The 19632-nt window shown below is 40.5% G+C and overlaps 1 protein-coding gene across 3 annotated transcripts in view; it reads left to right on the top strand.

The window, feature by feature from the left end:
* The first annotated feature begins 281 nt into the window (after positions 1-281).
* veph1 (ventricular zone expressed PH domain-containing 1) overlaps positions 282-19632 on the top strand; it is a 264566-nt gene continuing 245215 nt past the window's right edge. For all 3 annotated transcript variants that reach the window (XM_072255372.1, XM_072255381.1, XM_072255382.1), the window contains exons 1-2: positions 282-349; positions 14752-14833. The gene's annotated coding sequence lies outside the window, so the exon portion shown is untranslated. The remainder of the gene's footprint in view (positions 350-14751; positions 14834-19632) is intronic.

Genomic DNA, 19632 nt, shown 5'->3' with positions numbered 1-19632 from the left:
AGGATTTTACTCTATATTAAGATATTTATGTTAACTTAAACTTCAATGTAAAACTGAAAGGAGCTTTCGGTTTCCCAAATGAGGGGCCAGATATAATTTAGTTTCCCCTTAAATGAAAATTAACCTATGTTAATTCTACCCAATAACAGGACAGCAGGAAGACCTTAGCAACAGATTGGGAAATTTTACTTCCTGCTTCAGAAATAATTGGCCTGAAGTTGCTTCCTTCTTCACCAGCATAAACAAGATAACATAGCATAACACTAACTTCTGTAAATCTTCAAATTAACACTGCTGAAGTTTCACCTCTTCTGCTCCTTGGAACACGAATTTTTATACAGCTGGAAAGGTGCAGTTCTTCAAACGTGCTCATTCTTATTTTGCCATTGCAATGTACTCTATTATTTATTCCAAGGGTTGTAGCAAAATATTTAGTTCCAGTATCTATTTTAGTTATGCTAATAATATGCAGATTAATGAGATACTGAAAAAATATGATTTGAAATGCCCTGTAAATGATCTCAAAATTCATAAAACAGCATGGTTATTTTAATCTATACAATGTAGGATACATTAATTGTCTATTTTGTACTTGATTGATGGTGAAGTATTCAATTGTCTTATTAATATGCCAGTGTAAATGTATGTAAAATTCATATCATCTTACTACATTCTGAATGGATTCAAAATGATCTCTAACTGTCTACCTGGAAAATCATTCCCAGTTCCGATTACAAAACTAACTTCACACATATTTTGCCTTTTGTGATGGGGATTATAGATATACTTCATCTGACTCATTTAATATCTTGTATATATTTTGGAGGTTCCTTTCAATCTTACAAAGCTGTAAAGTGCCAGCTCATTGACTTTTTTTCTAATATCTCAATATTTCTATGTCAGTGGTTGGTCTAGTGCCCTCTCCTCACATTGTATCTATGAGCCTTGAAGATCTGATTACCAAAATTCCTTAAGTTCACCATATTAAATAGTTGAGTAATCCACAATGCTATCATAACAGCTCTGACTTACATATGACTGATCTAAAATTCTAGAATTAGGTTTAACCAAATTTTGTAAAACTACAGTACTCTGGTACGCAAAGGTGTCAAGAAAGTAGAACATTTTGTATGAAGGATTAATGGGCCATGAAAGATTTAGGTAGAGCTGACTTCACCATTTTGGATATTTGAAACAGCTGAAGATACAAAGCAAAGTTCAAAGTAATTTTATTATCGAAGTACATGTAGGTCACCATATTCAACCCTGAGATTCATTTTCTTGTGGGCACACTCAATAAATCTAATAACCATAATAGAACAAATGAAAGATCGCACCAACAGGGTGGACAGCAAATGTGCAAAAGGCAACAAACTAGAGAAAGAAAGAAAGAGGAAAAGGAAGGAAAAGGAAAAGGAAAGAACAAAGGCAGTAGATAAATAAATAAGCAAGCAATAAATATTGAAAACATGAGATGAAGAGTCCTTGAAAGTGAATCCATGGGAACAATTCAGTGACAGGCCAGCGAGATTGAGTAAAGTTATTTCCCATTGGTTCAACAACTTGATGGTTAAGGGGTAATAACTGTTCCTGAACCTGGTTGGTGGTGTGAGTCCTGAGGCTCCTATACCTTCTTCCTGATGGCAGCAGTGAGAAGAGACCATGACCTGGCTGACGGGGGTCTCAGATGATGCATGCTGCTTTGTTGCAACAACGCTTCATTTAGATGTGCTCAGTGGTGGGGAGGGCTTTACCCGTGATGGACTGGGTCAGATCCATTGATTTTTTTGGCTTTTCTATTCAAGGGCATTGGTATTTCCATACCAGACTGTGACACAGCCAATCAATATACTCTCCACCACATATCTATAGAAGTTTGTCAAAGCTTTAGATGTTATGCCAAATCTTTGTAAACTCCAATGGAAGTAAAGGTGCTGTTGTGTTTTCTTTGTAATTGCACTTATGTGCTGGACCTAGGAAAAGTCCTCTGAAATGATAAGTGAGGAATTTAAAGTTTCCACCCTCTCCACCTCTGAGCTCCCGTTGAGGACACTTCATGGATTTCTGGTTTCCTCCTCCTGAAGTCAATAATCAGCTCCTTTGTCTTGCTGACATTGTGTAAGAGTTTTGTTATGGCACCAATGAGCCAGATTTTCAATCTCCCTTCTATATTCAGGGCCTGACAAGGTCTTCCCTCTGACCTTTTGGGATGCAGGTTCTGAAATTGCGGGGGCTCTAGCAGAGATTTTTAATTCATTATTAACAACAGGAGAGGTAACAGAGGATTGGAGGATAACCAAAGTTGTTCCACTGTTTTTAAAAGGCTCTGAACATAAACCAGAAAATTATAAGCTGGTGAATCTGAATCAGTTGTGGGAAAGTTAAAGGAAGGTATTCTAAGGGAACAGATCTTTAAGTATTTGGAGAGACATGGACTGATTAAGGACAGTCAGCACGGCTTCGTGTACAGTCATGTCTAACCAATCTTATACAGTTTTTCGAGGAAGTTACCAGGAAAGTGGATGAAAGCAATGCTGTGGATGTTGTGTCCGTGGACATTAGTAAGGCGTTTGACAAGATCCCACATGGGAGGCTGGTCAAGAAGACTCAGTTGCTTGGCATTCAGGATGAGGTAGGAAATTGGATTAGACATTGGTTTTGTGGGAGAAACCAGTGAGTGGTAATAGATGGTTGATGGTGCCTCTCTGTGAGTAGTGTTGTGTTGCAGAAATCGGTGCTGGGTCCTTTGTTGTTTGTCATCTATATCAATGATCTGGCTGATAATGTGGTTAACTGGATCAGCACATTTGTGGATGATACCAAGATGGGGGGGGGGGCGGGCGTGGTGAGATGGACAGTGAGGAAGGCTATCATCACCTGCAGAGGGATCTGCGTCAGTTAGAAAAACAGGCTGAAAAAATGGCAGATGGAATTTAATGCAGACAAGCGTGAGGTTTTGCACTTCTGTAGGACCACTCAGGGTAGGTCTTACACAGTGAACAGAAGGGCACTGAGGAGTGTGGTAGTACAGAGGGATCTAGGAATACAGATCCATCATTCATTGAAAGTGGTGTAACAGGGAGATAGGGTTGTAAAGAAAGCTTTTGACACATTGGCCTTCATAAATCAAAATATTGAGTACAGGAGATGGGACGTTATGGTGAAGTTGTATAAGATGATTGGTGCGGCTTCATTTGGAGTATTGTGTGCAGTTTTGGTCACCTATCAACAGGAAAGATGTAAACAAGGTTGAAAGAGTACAAAGAAAATTTACAAGGATGTTGCTGGGTCTGGTGGAATGATTGAATAGGTTAGGACTGTATTCTTTAGAATGTGGAAGATTGGGAGGAGATTTGATAGGGATGTACAAAATTATGAAGGGTATAGATAGGGGAAATGTAAGCAAGTTTTTTTTCCACTGAGGTTGGGTGGGACTACAACCAAAGGTCATCAGTTAAGGGTGAAAGGTGAGAAGTTTAAGGGGAACATGAGGGGAAACTTCTTCACTCAGAGGCCATGAGAGTGTGGAATGAGCTACCGGCACAGCTGGTGCATGCGGGCTCGATTTCAACATGTAAGTGGTTAGGCTAGGTACATGGATAATAGGGCTATGGAGGCCTGTGGTCCCAGTGCATGTCGATGGGAGTAGGCAGTCTAAGTGGTTTCGGCATGGACTAGATGAACTGAAGGGCCTGTTTCTGTGCTGCACTTTTCTCTTTGACTCTATGACTCTAAATGCTGATTTGTCACCACATTTGATTTGGCCCACAACTGTGGTATCATCAGTGAAATTGAATATGAAATTGAAGCTGTGATTAGTCAACAATCATCGATGTAAAGTGAGTAGAGCAGGGGGCTAAGCACACAGCCTTGTGGTGCACCTGTGCTGATGGAGGAGATGTTGATGCCAATCCAAACTGTCTGGGGTCTGAGGAAATTGAGGATCCAATTGCACAAGGAGGTATTGAAGCTTGTTAAGTAATTTTGAGGGGATGATGGTATTGAATGCCACGCTGTAGATAGAGAGCATTCTGGTGCATGCATGCACCTTTGCAGTCCAAAGGTTCCAGGGTTGAGTGGAGAGCCAATGAGATGGCATCTACTGTGGATCTGTTGAGGCAAATTGGACAGAAACAGGACAATAACCTGAGTATTCACTTATACAGGCAAAAAACTGCAGACTTGATGCATCTAACTGGTCACAGCACTTTATTTATATTTTTCCAATTTGTTTGCTTCATAATGGTGTCTGTCGTTTTCCAAATGTGCCAGGACATTTTCTGGAAATGCTTAATTGGTGAAAAATTACTTGTCATAAGCCAGAAAGTTGTCCATATCCTGCTGTGGGCTACTTCATAACTGGATTGTGAATAAAGCTGAGTTGTGATAAGTAATAGACTTTAATACAATCATTTTATGCACCTCACAGCTATCAAATTAAATTCATATTTTAAATAACATCAATGTCTACAAACTCCATAGAAAACAAACTTTTGCAAAATTATTCCGAATCTCTGCTGCAGAACATTGGATCCTCTGTTTAACCTGTTCTGCTGTGACCACCTTTAAGTTTTAAATCTTGTTGTGTTTTCTTCCAGTACTTTGGCATTACAGCTCAAATTCCTTCAATCACTGCTCTTCCAGCTCTCAGAATAACTACAACTCTACAATTTCACTTCAGAATAAAATCTCCCTGGCCATTGTTAGTAGGAGTAAGGTTAAGATCAAGAAAACTATTTCAGGACTGAATAAAAGGACAGATGTATTTTGAGGAGGATACTGATTATCTGTTTTCCCGGAGTGTGTGGACACATTCGTTCAACCGTGGGGCTGCAATAGAATGAGCAGTGGTCACTCAGTGGACGGAAGCCACTTGATTTTAGAAACCCGAGTGTTCCATCTTTCCCTAGTTGTTCAGAGACGAAACAAACATTTAAAAGAGAGAGGTTAGCACATGCAGTAGTAGAGAAAAAGATTTTCAAGAATTCTATCAAACAGTTGAAAGCTAAACCTGGCAACGTTTGGTTACTTGCCAATGTGTCATGTAGCAATTTGTGATTAGGAAAACAGCCTAATACACCACTATGAAAGTTTCTGCAATGATGTGGAAATATTTCAAACGTACATCATGTAAATCATATATGAGCAGAATATGGCCATTCAGCCCATTGAGTCTGGCAAAGTCCCTTCATTCATCAAATATTTATATTATTTCTGCAGGATTTTTATCTTCCCTGAAAAAACTGATTGGTTAGAAGTGTTTTTCAATAAGTCAAGAAGCTTTCAAATCTTACTTTTTACATAAGGTCGTGGACAGACATTTCAGAATGGGAGGGGGAAGTCAAATTCAAAATGGGTAGACACCAGGAGATACTGCCTTTTGCAACAAACAGAGTGAAGATGTTCAACAATGTAGTCCTCCAATCTGAGTTGGGTCCCTCCATCTTCTTATTTGGCTTCTGCCCTCCTTCCTTTTCAGTCCTGATGATGGGTCTCAGCCTGAAACATCAACCGTTTATTCCCTTGTATAGAAGATGCCTGACTGGCTGAGTTCCTCCAGCATTTTGTGTGAGTAGCAGCTCTTCTTTGCTCTCTTCTCACATTATTTCCAGGGTGTCAATTACACCTCCTCACATTCTTACTGTGTTAAAAACAAATCACATCCTGCAAATGCTTTTTTTGTTTTCTCATGTCCTCAGAATTAAGGAAAACGTCACATTCCTCAATGGTTCCACCCCCCCCACCCCCCCCATACCCACGTCACTCACAGGGGAAGAACAAAGAATCTCCAATTTTAGACTTCTCTAAATATTGCAGTGCTATTTAGCTGGATTCTTTGTTTCCAAAATATCTGACATATGATAAGAGGAATTATATAAAGGAAAACATTGTTACAAAAGGAAAGAAGATAAATCCAGCTATCTGCTCATAATGACCTTTAGGATATTTCTATCCAACATATTGATTCGTCGGGATGAGTTGTCATTGGTAATGATGAGTCCTGCTCAATCAGTGATGCTGATGTGTGAATTTATTCACCAGAAGAAGTTTTGGGATAACACCATTGCCTAAAGTGTAAATGGAAAGAGAGTCTGGGATAATTACTGCCACGGATTTTGATTTATACATGTCAATTTTAGAAGCATCTTATATCTTGGCCACATGGACCACATGTTAGAATATTTGCAGATCCCTGGCAGCAACACAGGTTATTTTTCATCCACGGATTTGACTTTTTCTTGAAAGTCTTCATCTCTAAGTGGCTAATAAAATATTCATAAACCCAGAGGCCTCAAGAATTTATAGCCTAAGTCCAGATAATGTTCTAAGTTCAGGATTTTCATCCAAAGGCACAAAATTTGACACTGCCTATTCCTGCCTACAGGGAAGCTAGTCTTCATAAATGTCTTTGGCTAGCAGCCATGCTTATTGTGGAAAAAAATCACTTTTGACTTTCAAAGGTAAGGACATTCATTAAATTGTGAGAGTACAGTTAATTCCCATGCTGGATTTTCAAATTCTGTAGCCCTTTAAGCATCATCATAATTTTTTAAGACATCATTCCCTACATATACTGAAGAAGCCATGTGTGTGAGAGATGCCTTTTGCAGTGATGTGCTAACAACCAGATCAGACATGTTCCCACTGGAGCCATTTCTGTACCGCACAAGGGCACTAATGAAAGGGCTTTGGACCCTTCTGTATTTTCAAACATACAGCTCACAGATCCAGCGTTTGGTAGGCTTAAGGCTAAAGACTGCAGTCAATAGAAGTGGTATGGTCCAGGCCAGCAAGCAAGGTAATTGGTGTGGAGATGGAGATACAACTGTATGATAGACAGATGGTCGCAAGAAGAGATGATCTTATAGGTAAAGCTAAACTACATAGGGATACCCGGGATGCAAGAATCCAGGGCCGGGTACCTTATGGGAAATTGAAAGGGAAGGTAGGGTCCGGCACCTGGAAGAGCTAGAAGCAAGTTTGGATTAAGTTCAAAGGTGATGTTCAGGGCATTATTTTTTAAAGCACAGGTGGCTCGCAGGAGTGGTGGTGGAAGCAAATATGACAGAGGCATTTAAGAGACTCTTAGATAAACATATGAATGTGCAGGGATTGGAGGGAATTGGGCATTGCATAGAATAGATTTGCTTGGTTAGGCATTTAATTACTAGCTTAATTGGTCCAGGACAATTTTGTGTACTGAAAAGCCTGCTTCAGTACTGTACTGTTCTGTATTTAAAGTTCCAAGACTGGGGACTAGGAAGAATTGACGCTACTTTGTGGTAGGGTTGCTCAAAGCATCAAAGATATTTATGGAACATACCTCGGTGGGGTTTCAATCCATCATCAGAGATTTTAAACATAGTTGGGGAATTTCACAACCCCACCATTGCTCTACAGAATGGTTGCACAACATTTTGTACACAACTTTACACAGAGATTGTGTCAGGTGCACTACAGGAATTTCAAATTTCCAGACTGATTCAAGGCAATCTTCAGATAGCTGTTAATGTATCTCAGTCTTGGTGGATTCCAGTTTTCAGTTGTGTGATACTGAAAAAAAAGATTGGTCAGATGTCACTATGTGATCTGGATTTAGAAGAATGCAGCACAGCACAGGAACTGGCCTTTCAGTAATATCCCTCTAGCTTTCTTGATCTTTATTCCAGCTCCTTAAAAGAATACGTACTGTATATGCTATGGTATTCAATAGCAGACTTTGTGTAGAGCAAGTTTTGTGGCACAAAATGACCTAATATTTGTCCATTTCAAAAGAAAGCAAAAACCTCATCTTGCTGCCAAAGTACCATTGGCATTTTAAGTCCTTGCCCTACCACTAGTTGGATGACTTTCACACCAGAGCCAATAGCACTTCTGATAGGAAACTGGCTCAGCTAGCAAAAAAGGCTGTATGTGAGGCAATTGAAAACCAGGTCATGCACAATGGTGCCATACCTTAACATTCTGCAAATGTGTAATGGACCTTACTAGAGAAAGCCGCTCCAGAGTTGTCCAGCAAGAAAAATGAAGGACAAATCTGACAAAGTTATGTGGGGTGCTATGTGATTGGTGAATAATCTTGAGAGCTGGTATTAACACATTTTGATACATGCATTGACTAAGGATCTGGTCCTACAAATTTTATACTATAATTCAAGATGGAGTTTCTCTCCTTCAATTCTCCTCAAATCATACAGAGAAGGGAATTGTTTGGAAATATCTATTCGGGGTAAAGGTATTTTGAAGACTAGATTAAGTTGCATTTTTGAAATATAATTTGATTTTGGAAGTTCATTCTCATTCTGAAGTAATGAAAGGAAAAGTGTTGAATAAGATGAACTAGGCGAGGTAAAATTTAAAATGACTGAATTTGCTCTTATTGTAGAGTGGCCTCAGTCATAAAATTATTAGTCCTGAAGATGTCCATTAATATAGTTACCTGTCAAATTATTTCCCTGTGGTAATCCTCTTCAATAATTCTTGTGAAATGCAACAAATTATTCCATTCCATTGGTAGGGTGGAATGAAACCATTGAGAACATCTACACAGAGCGCTGCTGCAGAAATTAAACCATTCAGAACATCTACACAGAGCGCTGTTGCAGGAGTTAAACCATTCAGAACATCTACAATGAGCGCTGTTGCAGGAACGCAGCATCCATCATCAGAGGCCCCCACCACACAGATCATGCTCTCTTCTCATTGCTAGCATCAAGGGGAAGGTACAGGAAGTTTAGGATTCACACCACCAGGTTTGGGAACAGTTATTACCCCTCAACCATCAGGCTCTTGAATCAATCACTCAATGTCACTAGCCCCATTACTGAACAGTTCCCACAACCTATCGACTCACTTTCAAGCACTCTTCATCTCATGTTCTCAATATTGATTGCATACTATTTTATTATTATTATTTCTGGGTTTTTCTTTTCTATTTGCACAGTACCTTCCGCACACTGGTTGTATGCCCTGGTGGGTGTGATGTTCCATTTTTTCCAGTATGATTATTGGATTTATTGAGTATGCCCACAATGAAAAGAACCTCAGGGTTGTAGATGGTGCCATATATGTACTTGGACAATAAATTTACTATGAACTTTGAATTTTAGAATGAAAATCCAGTTACTAAGATGTTTTCTAGTATGCAAAGCTTAGTAGATCAAAACAGCTGACGCCAACATCAAGAATGAAGTTTATTGTTGCTTAAGCATTGCCAGCTTAGAGATAATCCATTATAAGTGAGGCATTTTAAAAACTTTAAATACTTTAATTTACTCAAAATTCCATGAAGTTTTGTTAAATCTCTTGGAACAAATGGTAATATTTCACAATTTTGGAACGTGGTCTTAGGTTACACTTATGGGGAACAATTTTTGCAGAGCCTATTTGTACTTTAAAGCAGGCTTTCTACAACAGCTACGGCACTGTAATATTAATGTTTCACTTTAACATGGGTGACAGATGAAGCCTTCAATGCCATTGTTACACATTTAGCTGCTTGAAAATCAATTCCTTTAATTTTGCCTCCTTGGCCAATATGTGCATTAATTATCTTGAAAAATATTTCAATAGGCTGCCCACATGGCAATTTTATCACAAACCCCAATTATTTTTCAAATTATATACAGAAGCAACATCTATCATGGTAGTGATACTGCTGAGCTGTCAAATCTCCTGAGAAACATCAGTTTCTTGTCAGATTTGTATTTATTGATTTTTATTCAAGACTGTAAATTATTTCATCAAACAAAATGAGAAATTTTGCACAAATATATTGCTAAGAAAATGTTTCAACAAAACTTGATTCCTTTTTCTGTGATATCATCATCATAAAAATGAAGCATATTGTCCTCCTATTTACAGCTTGGTATGACAATAGCTCATTGTATTTATCAGTAATTATGCAGTTTGCTGTCCTTATCACATGATAACTTAAATAGCACAATAAAATGACTTAATAGTTCTTATGATTGCCAGCATTACTAATAATAAATGAAACTATTGCATTTTACATTACTTGGAGTTTACACCTTCAGTGTTTTCACTTAATTAATAGCTGTATTGTACCAACAGCTGTATACTGCTTTGATTTATGAAGATTTGGTGTGGTATTGTTCAAATCTCAATTCAAACATTATTTTTTTTAGATTATGAGAACGCTCAGTCCTCTTTTATTGTCATTTAGAAATGCATACATGCATTAAGAAATGATACAATGTTTCTCCGGAGTGATATCACAGAAAACAGGACAAACCAAAGATTAACACTGACAGAACCACATAATTATAACATATAGTTACAGCAGTGCAAAGCAATACCATAATTTGATGAAGAACAAATCATGGGCACAGTAAAAAAAGTCTCAAAAGTCCCCGAATCGATCGACTCCCAAGTCCCCGATAACAGGCGGCAAAAGGGAGAAACTCCCTGCCATAAACCTCCAGGCACCGTCAACTTGCCGATGCCTTGGAAGCAGCCGACCACAGCCGACACTGAGTCCATCCGTCCGAAAACTTCGAGCCTCCAACCAGCCCCTCCAATACAGCCTCCTGAGCGCCATCCTCTGCCAGGCGCCTTCGACCTAGCCCGGCCGCTGAAAGAAGCAAAGCCGAGGATTCGGGGCCTTCTGCTCCGGAGATTCTGGTTACCACACAGTAGCAACGGCAGCGAAGTGGGCATTTCGGAAGTTTTCCAGATGTTCCTCTGTACTCTCACATCCGTCTCCATCAAATCAGAATTGTGCACGGTCCCCTGCTTGACAGATAACAGACATTCAAATAAGTAAACACATGGAATTCTACAGATGCTGGAAATTCAAGCAACACACATCAAAGTTGCTGGTGAATGCAGCAGGCCAGGCAGCATCTCTAGGAAGAGGTATAGTCGACGTTTCGGGCCGAGACCCTTCAAACACATAAAAGTTGCTGGTGAACGCAGCAGCCCAGGCAGCATCTGTAGGAAGAGGTACAGTCGACGTTTCGTACCGAGACCCTCCCCCTCCTGTCTTCTCCTATCATTTTGGATCTCTCACTCCCCCTCCCACTTTCAAATCTCTTACTAGCTCTTCCTTCAGTTAGTCCTGACAAAGGGTCTCGGCCCGAAACGTCGACTGTACCTCTTCCTAGAGATGCTGCCTGCCCTGCTGCATTCACCAGCAACTTTGATGTGTGTTATTCAAATAAGTAGCTAAGTTTAAATAACCACATAACCATATAACAATTACAGCACGGAAACAGGCCATCTCAGCCCTTCTAGTCCGTGCTGAACTCTTACTCTCACCTAGTCTCACTGACCTGTACTCAGCCCATAACCCTCCATTCCTTTCCTGTCCATATAGCTAACATCTAATGAAAAATCAAATTTTAACAAAGGCCAGAAACCATTAAGAATATGAAACAAAGTCAGACCAGTCCATGCTGCACCTGCCAATTAACTCACTGCGGTGGGGTCATTTCTTGTAAACGTTGCACGACCTGTGATGGTTTGGTTGGAGTGTGTGTGACAGGCCTACTTCATATGGCTGCTTGAGGAGGTGTCATGCACATTTATCACAAGTTCCTAGAAGAGACTAGGAAAGAGAGGAAATCCATATTTTGGAGATAGATTTAAAATGAAAAACTAATATATCTCTTAGCTCAGGACTATAAACTAAAAATACATTTAATACATTTCAGGAACACTATCCACAGAGAAGAACTTGCAAAAAAATATCAAGCATATGTAAAGGGTTTCTCTCAGTTTTGTTTGAACAGTAAAATGGGAAGTAGAATTTACTCAACTGGTTACTCGGCATTCTTGCCTGCATTTTGCAAATTAAATTATCTATATCTGGACTTGTCTCACTAAATATTTCTCATTCTGTCCTGAAATAATTGGAGAGGCACAAGTCTGGGCTTATGCCACAGATTCAGTATCCAGTTCCAATCATAAAGAAGCCTGATCACAGGTGAGACACAGGAATGTCAATAGTCGACCAATAGGCCTTTCAGATACTGTAAGCCTTTACTGATTTCTACCTCACCTCCATCCTCTGACACTGACCCCACATCCCTTGATGCTCTCAGTTACCAAAAATACAACTGATACATCTTCTAAATTCACTAAATGTTTATCCATTCACAGCCTTATGAGGTAGTGTATTAAATACAAGAGTTGAAATAAACCTCAGTTCTAAAAGGCTGATTGTGAAATTGTAATTCCAAATTCTACAAATTCCCCAACCAGGAGGAAAAAGCCCACACACATATCCCCATGGGGGTACCACATTTTTGAAACTATTGTGACCAAGTTATCAGAAGATGCCGATAAGAGAGATACAAATGGGGGAAACATTCAAAATGCTAGTAAGAAAAAGACGAGAGGGATTAACGAAAAGGAGACACAGTTCCGAGTATTGTCAGAGACTGGTTGCTTTGAACCTGAACTGTTTGAAGTTTGTTGGACAGGCGATACTCCAGCAGGGGGATAAAAGGAACAGATTTGCTAAGGCAGGTGACACACGACACCACGAGATAACGAGACCCTGGAAAAGCGGTGTGCCCCCACAAGTTGGTGGAGTTTTGGAGGCCTGGTCGCGGGACCAACCATAGACGCACAGGGTGAGAAGGTACGGTCGGCGGGAACCTGGTGTGTGTGTCCACCCTTGCCTGGGTGCCGGGTTCACCGCAGAAGCACGATTGTATCCGGAACGGAGGGGTCACAGTCAGTGACATCAGAAGACATTAAAAAGGGCTCGTGCCGATAGCTAACTGCGAAGAACAAAGGTCGGTCTGTTGAATCCGATTTGAATATCAGCATTGGCTCGCTCTCTCTCTCTCCCCAACGGCACGATGGCGATTACTGCGAACTGAAACTGAACTGAACTCCGTGTCACTTGAGACTGATCATTTTACCCCTGGACTGCGATAGAGCTTGATTGATCCTATTATCCTAGTTCTGTGTACATGTGTGTTTTATCATTGCTAACCTGTTGCATTTATATCCTTACTATTAGAGTACTGTGTTACTTATTTCTTTAATAAAACTTTCTTAGTTCCAGTAATCCAGACTCCAACTAAGTGGTCCATTTCTGCTGGTTTGACAACCCAGTTACAGGGTACACAACACTATGTAAAGGCTTTGAAAGAGACTGCAAAAGAGATTTATTCTGAGGATGAGGTGCTTCAATTGAACATAAGAACATCAGGAATAGGAGCAGGAGTAAGCCATCTGGCCCATCGAGCCTGCCTCGCCATTCAATAAGATCATGGCTGATCTGTCCGTAAACTCAGCTTCATCTACCTGCCTTTTCCCCATAATCCATAATTCCCTTACTATGTAAAAACTTATCTAACTGTTTCTTAAATATGTTTAGTGAGAAAGCCTCAACTGTCTCCCTGGGCAGAGAATTCCACAGATTCACCACTCTCTGGGAAAAACAGTTTCTCTTTATCTCAGTCCTAAATCTTCTCCCCTGAATCTTGAGGCAATGTCCCCTAGTTCTAGTCTCACCTACGAATGGAAACAACTTTCCTACTTCTACCTTATCTATCCCTTTCAAAAATTTTGTATGTTTCTATAATTGTATGGAGAAGTTAAAATTGTTCTTGCTGAAATGGAACAGGTTGAGAGGGAATCTGGAAAAAAAGACCATTAAGACTATGTTCAGTGTAGGTAAAAACAAACTTTATTTTTAAGGTCACAACTAAAGGACACAAAATGAAGAGGATAGGAAAAAAATGGAACGGATTATTTTTAAACCCCTTTTTAATATGGTCCAGACTCCATGAACAAGGATAGTATAGTAGTGGAGGCAGACTTAGAATCAGAGTCACGTTTATTATCGCTAACATACGTCATTGAATTTGGAGAAGAAGCTGTCCCAAAACATTGAGTGTGCATCCTCAGGTTCCTGTTCCTCCTCCACAGTAGTAGTAAGAAGGAGGGCATGTCCCGAATGGTGAAAGTCCTTGAAGATGGATGTCACCTTCTTGAGGCACTGCCTCTTGAAGGTATCCTCGCTGGTGGGGAGGGTGGTACTATCTGAGTCTATAACCCTCTGCAGCCTCCTTTGATCCTGCAGCTTGGCACCTCCATTCGAGGCAGTGGTGCAATCATGCAGAATGCTCTCTGCAGAAAGTCTGTAGAAAATTGCATCTGCAGCTTTCAAAGGGGAACTGAACAAGTATCTGAAAGTTAAGACATCACTGGAATGAGAAATGGAAAGTATTGGATTGCTCTTGCTTACAGCTAGTACAGATAGGGTGGGGGGGGGAGAACAGCTTCCTTCAATAGAAGGAACCAAAGGAACGCCGTAGTGATGAAACAAGACAATAGTGATATAACACACTGTGACTATAGTAAAACCCTTAGAAAAGTAGAAGAATAAATTAAACAAAATGGGCAAAAGGCAGACGTATAAACAGTATTGAACACAACCCAAAATTTCCATGTGGTTTATGGAACCAAAACCAGGCAGGAGGCATTCTGTGTTGTTCATATACTGTGCCATACGGGAAGGGAGTAGAGTTCTACTGAAGATGTAGATATTAGAAAACTATGTATCTTTTGTTATTCTTTGCTGTTAACGTACTTTTTTTTTACTTGGTTTGTTTTACCCTTTGGTTCTCTACCCATCTTCTACATTTTAGCTTTGATTTTAAACGCTATTACTTCACCCATTCTGACGAAAGGTCATTGACTTGAAAAATTAATCCCCACATATACTGCCTGGCCTGCTGAGTAACCCCAGTGTTTTCCCATTTGTTTCAGATTTCCAGCAGCTGCAGAGATTTGCTTTTCTGGATTTCAGTCTGTGGACGTCGTGGATGATTAAGAACACAATGCAGAATAGGTACTGTGGGAGCTTGGCAGCTTTCATACATCTCAGCTCCTGGAAAAATTACTTAGTGAATAGCTGGGTGGGCGTAGAGTTAAACTGCAATGTTTTTCAATTTTGCTTCTTAGATCTGGGTCACATATTTATGTTTCTCTTTCACCCATCCCTCTCTTTCCATCCCAAGTCACTTTGAAGCAAAGATGCTGTCTAATTTACACATATCACGTGAAATATTAAGCTGTAAATAGTATGTTCAGTTTAGAGTGTTCATACTATGCATCAGTATGTGTAATTAACAACTCAGCTATACTTGGCCTCTCAGAAAATTACCACACATTAATTAAAAATCCCAAACTTTTAATCTCTTCATAATCCACTGGATTTTAAAAATGGTTGCTGAGTGGAAATTTTGCTCATGTTCAATAAACATAGAACATAGAATAGTACAGCACAGTACAGTTCCTTTGGCGCACAGTGTTGTGCCGACCCTCAACCCCTGCCTCCCATATAACCCCCCCACCTTAAATTCCTCCATATACCTGTCTAGTAGTCTCTTAAATTTCACTAGTGTATCTGCCTCCACCACTGACTCAGGCAGTGCATTGCACGCACCAACCACTCTCTGAGTAAAAAACCTTCCTCTAATATCCCCCATGAACTTTCCACCCTTTACCTTAAAGCCATGTCCTCTTGTATTGAGCATTGGTGCCCTGGAGAAAAGGCGCTGGCTATCCACTCTATCTATTCCTCTTAATATCTTGTAAACCTCTATCACGTCTCCTCTCATCCTCCTTCTCTCCAAAGAATAAAGCCCTAGCTCCCTTAATCTCTGATCATAATGCATACTCTCTAAACCAGGCAACATCCTGGTAAATCTCCTCTGTACCCTTCCCAATGCTTCCACATCCTTCTTATAGTGAGGTGACCAGAACTGGACACAGTACTCCAAATGTGGCCTAACCAGAGTTTTATAGAGCTGCATCATTACCTCGCAACTCTTAAGCTCTGTCCCTCGACTTATGAAAGCTAACACCCCATAAGCTTTCTTAACTACCCTATCTACCTGTGAAGCAACTTTCAGGGATCTGTGGACATGTACCCCTAGATCCCTCTGCTCCTCCACACTGCCAAGTATCTTGCCATTTACTTTGTACTCTGCCTTGGAGTTTGTCCTTCCAAAGTGTACCACCTCACACTTCTCCAGTTTGAACCCCATCTGCCACTTCTCAGCCCACTTCTGCATCCTATCAATGTCTCTCTTCAATCTTCGACAATCCTCTACACTATCTACAACACCACCAACCTTTGTGTCATCTGCAAACTTGCCAACCCACCCTTCTACTCCCACATCCAGGTTGTTATAAAAATCACGAAAAGTAGAGGTCCCAGAACTGAAACTTGTGGGACACCAGTAGCCATAACCCTCCAATCCAAATGTACTTCCTCCACCATGACCCCCTGCCTTCTGCAGGCAAGCCAATTCTGAATCTACCTGGCCAAACTTCCCTGGATCCCATGCCTTCTGACTTTTTGAATAAGCCTACCATGTGGAACCTTGTCAAATGCCTTACTAAAATCCATGTAGATCACATCCACTGCACTACCCACATCTATGTGCCTGGTCACCTCCTCAAAGAACTCTATCAGGCTTGTCAGACATGATCTGCCCTTCACAAAGTCATGCTGACTGTCCCCGATCAGACCATGATTCTTTAAATGCCCATAGATCCTACCTCTAAGAATCTTTTCCAACAGCTTCCCCACCATAGACGTAAGGCTCACTGGTCTATAATTACCTGGACTATCCCTACTACCTTTTTTGAACAAGGGGACAACATTCGCCTCCCTCCAATCCTCCGGTACCATTCCCGTGAACAATGAGGACATAAAGATCCTAGCCAGAGGCTCAGCAATCTCTTCCCTCACCTCGTGGAGCAGCCTGGGGTATATTCCATCAGGCCCCAGGGACTTATCGGTCCTAATGTATTTTAACAACTCCAACACCTCCTCTCCCTTATTATCAACATGCTCCAGAACATCAACCTCACTCATATTGTCCTCACCGTCATCAAGTTCCCTCTCATTGGTGAATACCAATGAGAAGTATTCATTGAGGACTTTGTTCACTTCCACAGCCTCCAGGCACCTCTTCCCACCTTTATCTCTAATCAGTCCTACATTCACTCCTGTCATCCTTTTGTTCTTCACATAATTGAAGAATGCCTTGGGTTTTCCTTCACCTTATTCGCCAAGCCCTTCTCATGCCCCCTTCTTGATCTTCTCGGCCCCTTCTTAAGCTCCTTTCTTGCTACCCTATATTCCTCAATAGACCCATCTGATCCTTGCTTTGCTAAACCTCATGTATGCTGTCTTCTTCCACCTGACTAGATTTTCCACCTCACTTGTCACCCATGGATCCTTCACCCTACCATTCTTTATCTTCCTCACTGGGACAAATTTATTCCTAACGTCCTGCAAGAGATCCCTAAACATCAATCACATGTCCATAGTACATTTCCCTGCAAAAACATCGTCCCAATTCACACCTGCAAGTTCTAACCTTATACCCTCATAATTTGCCCTTCCCCAATTAAAAATTTTCCTGTCCTCTCTGATTCTATCCTTTTCCATGATAATGCAAAAGGCCAGGAAGCGGTGGTCACTGTCCCCCAGATGCTCAACCATTGGGAGATCTGTGACCTGACCCGGTTCATTACCTAATAATAGATCTAGTATGGCATTCCCCCTAGTCGGCATGTCAACATACTGTGACAGGAATCCATCTATTAAATAAACTCTCTACCTATCTCTTTATTGGGAGATTATTTATCTCTTTATTTATCTCTTATCTGTTTCCATGGGTAACACACGCTCACATTGAATAATCACAAATTCTACATTGATCCAAAGACTGAAGTGCAGGAGACCCAATATACTTCCACTGGCATACCCTTACACTGCCTTGGTCCATTGTACTCATCTTCCCCATCCTGGCCGGTAATAGAAATAACATCAGGTGACTGTACATTGTACAATAACTATTTACTTAGTCCTTGCGAACAATTGTGAAATAAATTAACAATACCGGTGTTATGATGGTAAGACGCAATTCCAACCGTGTCCCATACACAAGTTGATTAACAGGATTCTCCATCAACAGCACTGCTATCGGCATAAGGGAATTTGAGCTCTTCAACGAGTTGCTAGGCGCATTTTAAAAGACAACTAAAGGTGAAAGAGTAAAAGAGTAATACTTTCGCAGCAATTTAGTGTTCCTTAACATGCTTCCCTTTATTCTGGAAGATTTTGGGGGTTGAACTTAAGTACTTTAAGTACATTTCTTTGTAAGTTTCTCGGCCCCTGCAATTTATTGACAGCTTGAGAGTTAATCACACTGCTTCTGTTTCTTTGGCAAAGTACTTTATTTCAAGGTTGTGAGCGAAGTCGCACTTTGTTGGTTTCGTCTAAATTTTTTTCAGTAACTGGAACTGAAGTACTTCTTTTGTTTTGGAAATAATAGCATCACGAAAAGCAGCACCTTCTGAACCCCACCGTTACTCATACCGGAAGTTGATTTAACTTTGTTGTTTCTATCGTTCCTCTGAACCTATGTTTCAATATCAAATATTTCACACACACAGGTATTTTAAGTCGAAAGATATCAACTGTTTTTAATCTCCCTCATCTTCTTCGAGAACATTTAACTGTCTTTAACATTCGGATTCAAAGCAAGCTCGAAATTTTATTTATTTTGCAATAATTTGTTTTTGCATAATATATACGTTTGTCACTGTGAAAAGGCTGCCATTTTCCACCTACATTAGGTTTGTTTTAGTGTGACCTTCTTTCCAGTATTAATTTTACCTTTACTGGTTATTCAGGATCTGGATGTCCCAGGCAAAGCCAACAGTTAAGGCCCCACCCTAAACTTCCTTTTCAGAATGGAGAGGTGATAAACTTTCTGGTGAAGAAGATTTATACCTAGTAATGATGAAGGAATGGCAATGTTCCCAACCGAGCCTGGTGTATAACCTGGAGGGCCACCAGCACTCTCTGAGGAGTCAGTGGTGGAAAGGATGAGCAGCATCAAGTTCCTGTGCATCAACATCTTGGAGGATCTATCCTGGGCTGTACCAAAGGGCATACCTGTAGCTCTACTTTGTTAGGAATTTGATCTGTCACCTAACACTTTTGCAAATTTCTGCAGGTTTACTATGGAAAGCATTCTGACTGGTTGCTTTATAGCCTGGTACGGAGGCTCCAAAACAGAGAGTCTCAAGAGGCTGCAGAGGTTCGTATACTCAGCCAGCTGCATCACAGGCAAAACTCACCTCACCATCGAGGACATCTCCAAGAGGAGGTGCCTCAGGAAGACGGCATCCATCATCAAGTTACCTCACCATTGTGGAGGATGTACAGGAGCCTGAAGGGACACACTAAACAATTCAGAGACAGCTTTTCTTCTCTGCCATCAGATTTCTGATTTTACCTCACCACATCTTGCCTCATTACCTCATTTTGCACTGCTTAACTATTTTTGTAATTTATTGGCATTTTCATGTCGTTGCTCCACAACAAATTTCACATCATATAAATTTGGGTCTGATTCTTAGTAATAGACATTTGAGAAGTCTGGATGTGTACCTCTAGTACATTTTGTTTGTGGTACTCTCTCCTTTCACATTATAGGTTACTTTTTCTTTAAAGATTAGCTTTATTTGTCACACGTACATTGAAACATACAGTGAAATGTGCCACTTGCATCCAAGGCCAACACATAGATGTGCTGGGGGCAGTCGCATGTGTCACCATGT

This window comes from Mobula birostris, chromosome 4 (assembly GCF_030028105.1).
Source record: "Mobula birostris isolate sMobBir1 chromosome 4, sMobBir1.hap1, whole genome shotgun sequence".
Classification (NCBI taxonomy): domain Eukaryota; kingdom Metazoa; phylum Chordata; class Chondrichthyes; order Myliobatiformes; family Myliobatidae; genus Mobula; species Mobula birostris.
Note: the sequence above shows the minus strand (reverse complement) of the source record. Positions and strands in the feature narration are given on the sequence as shown.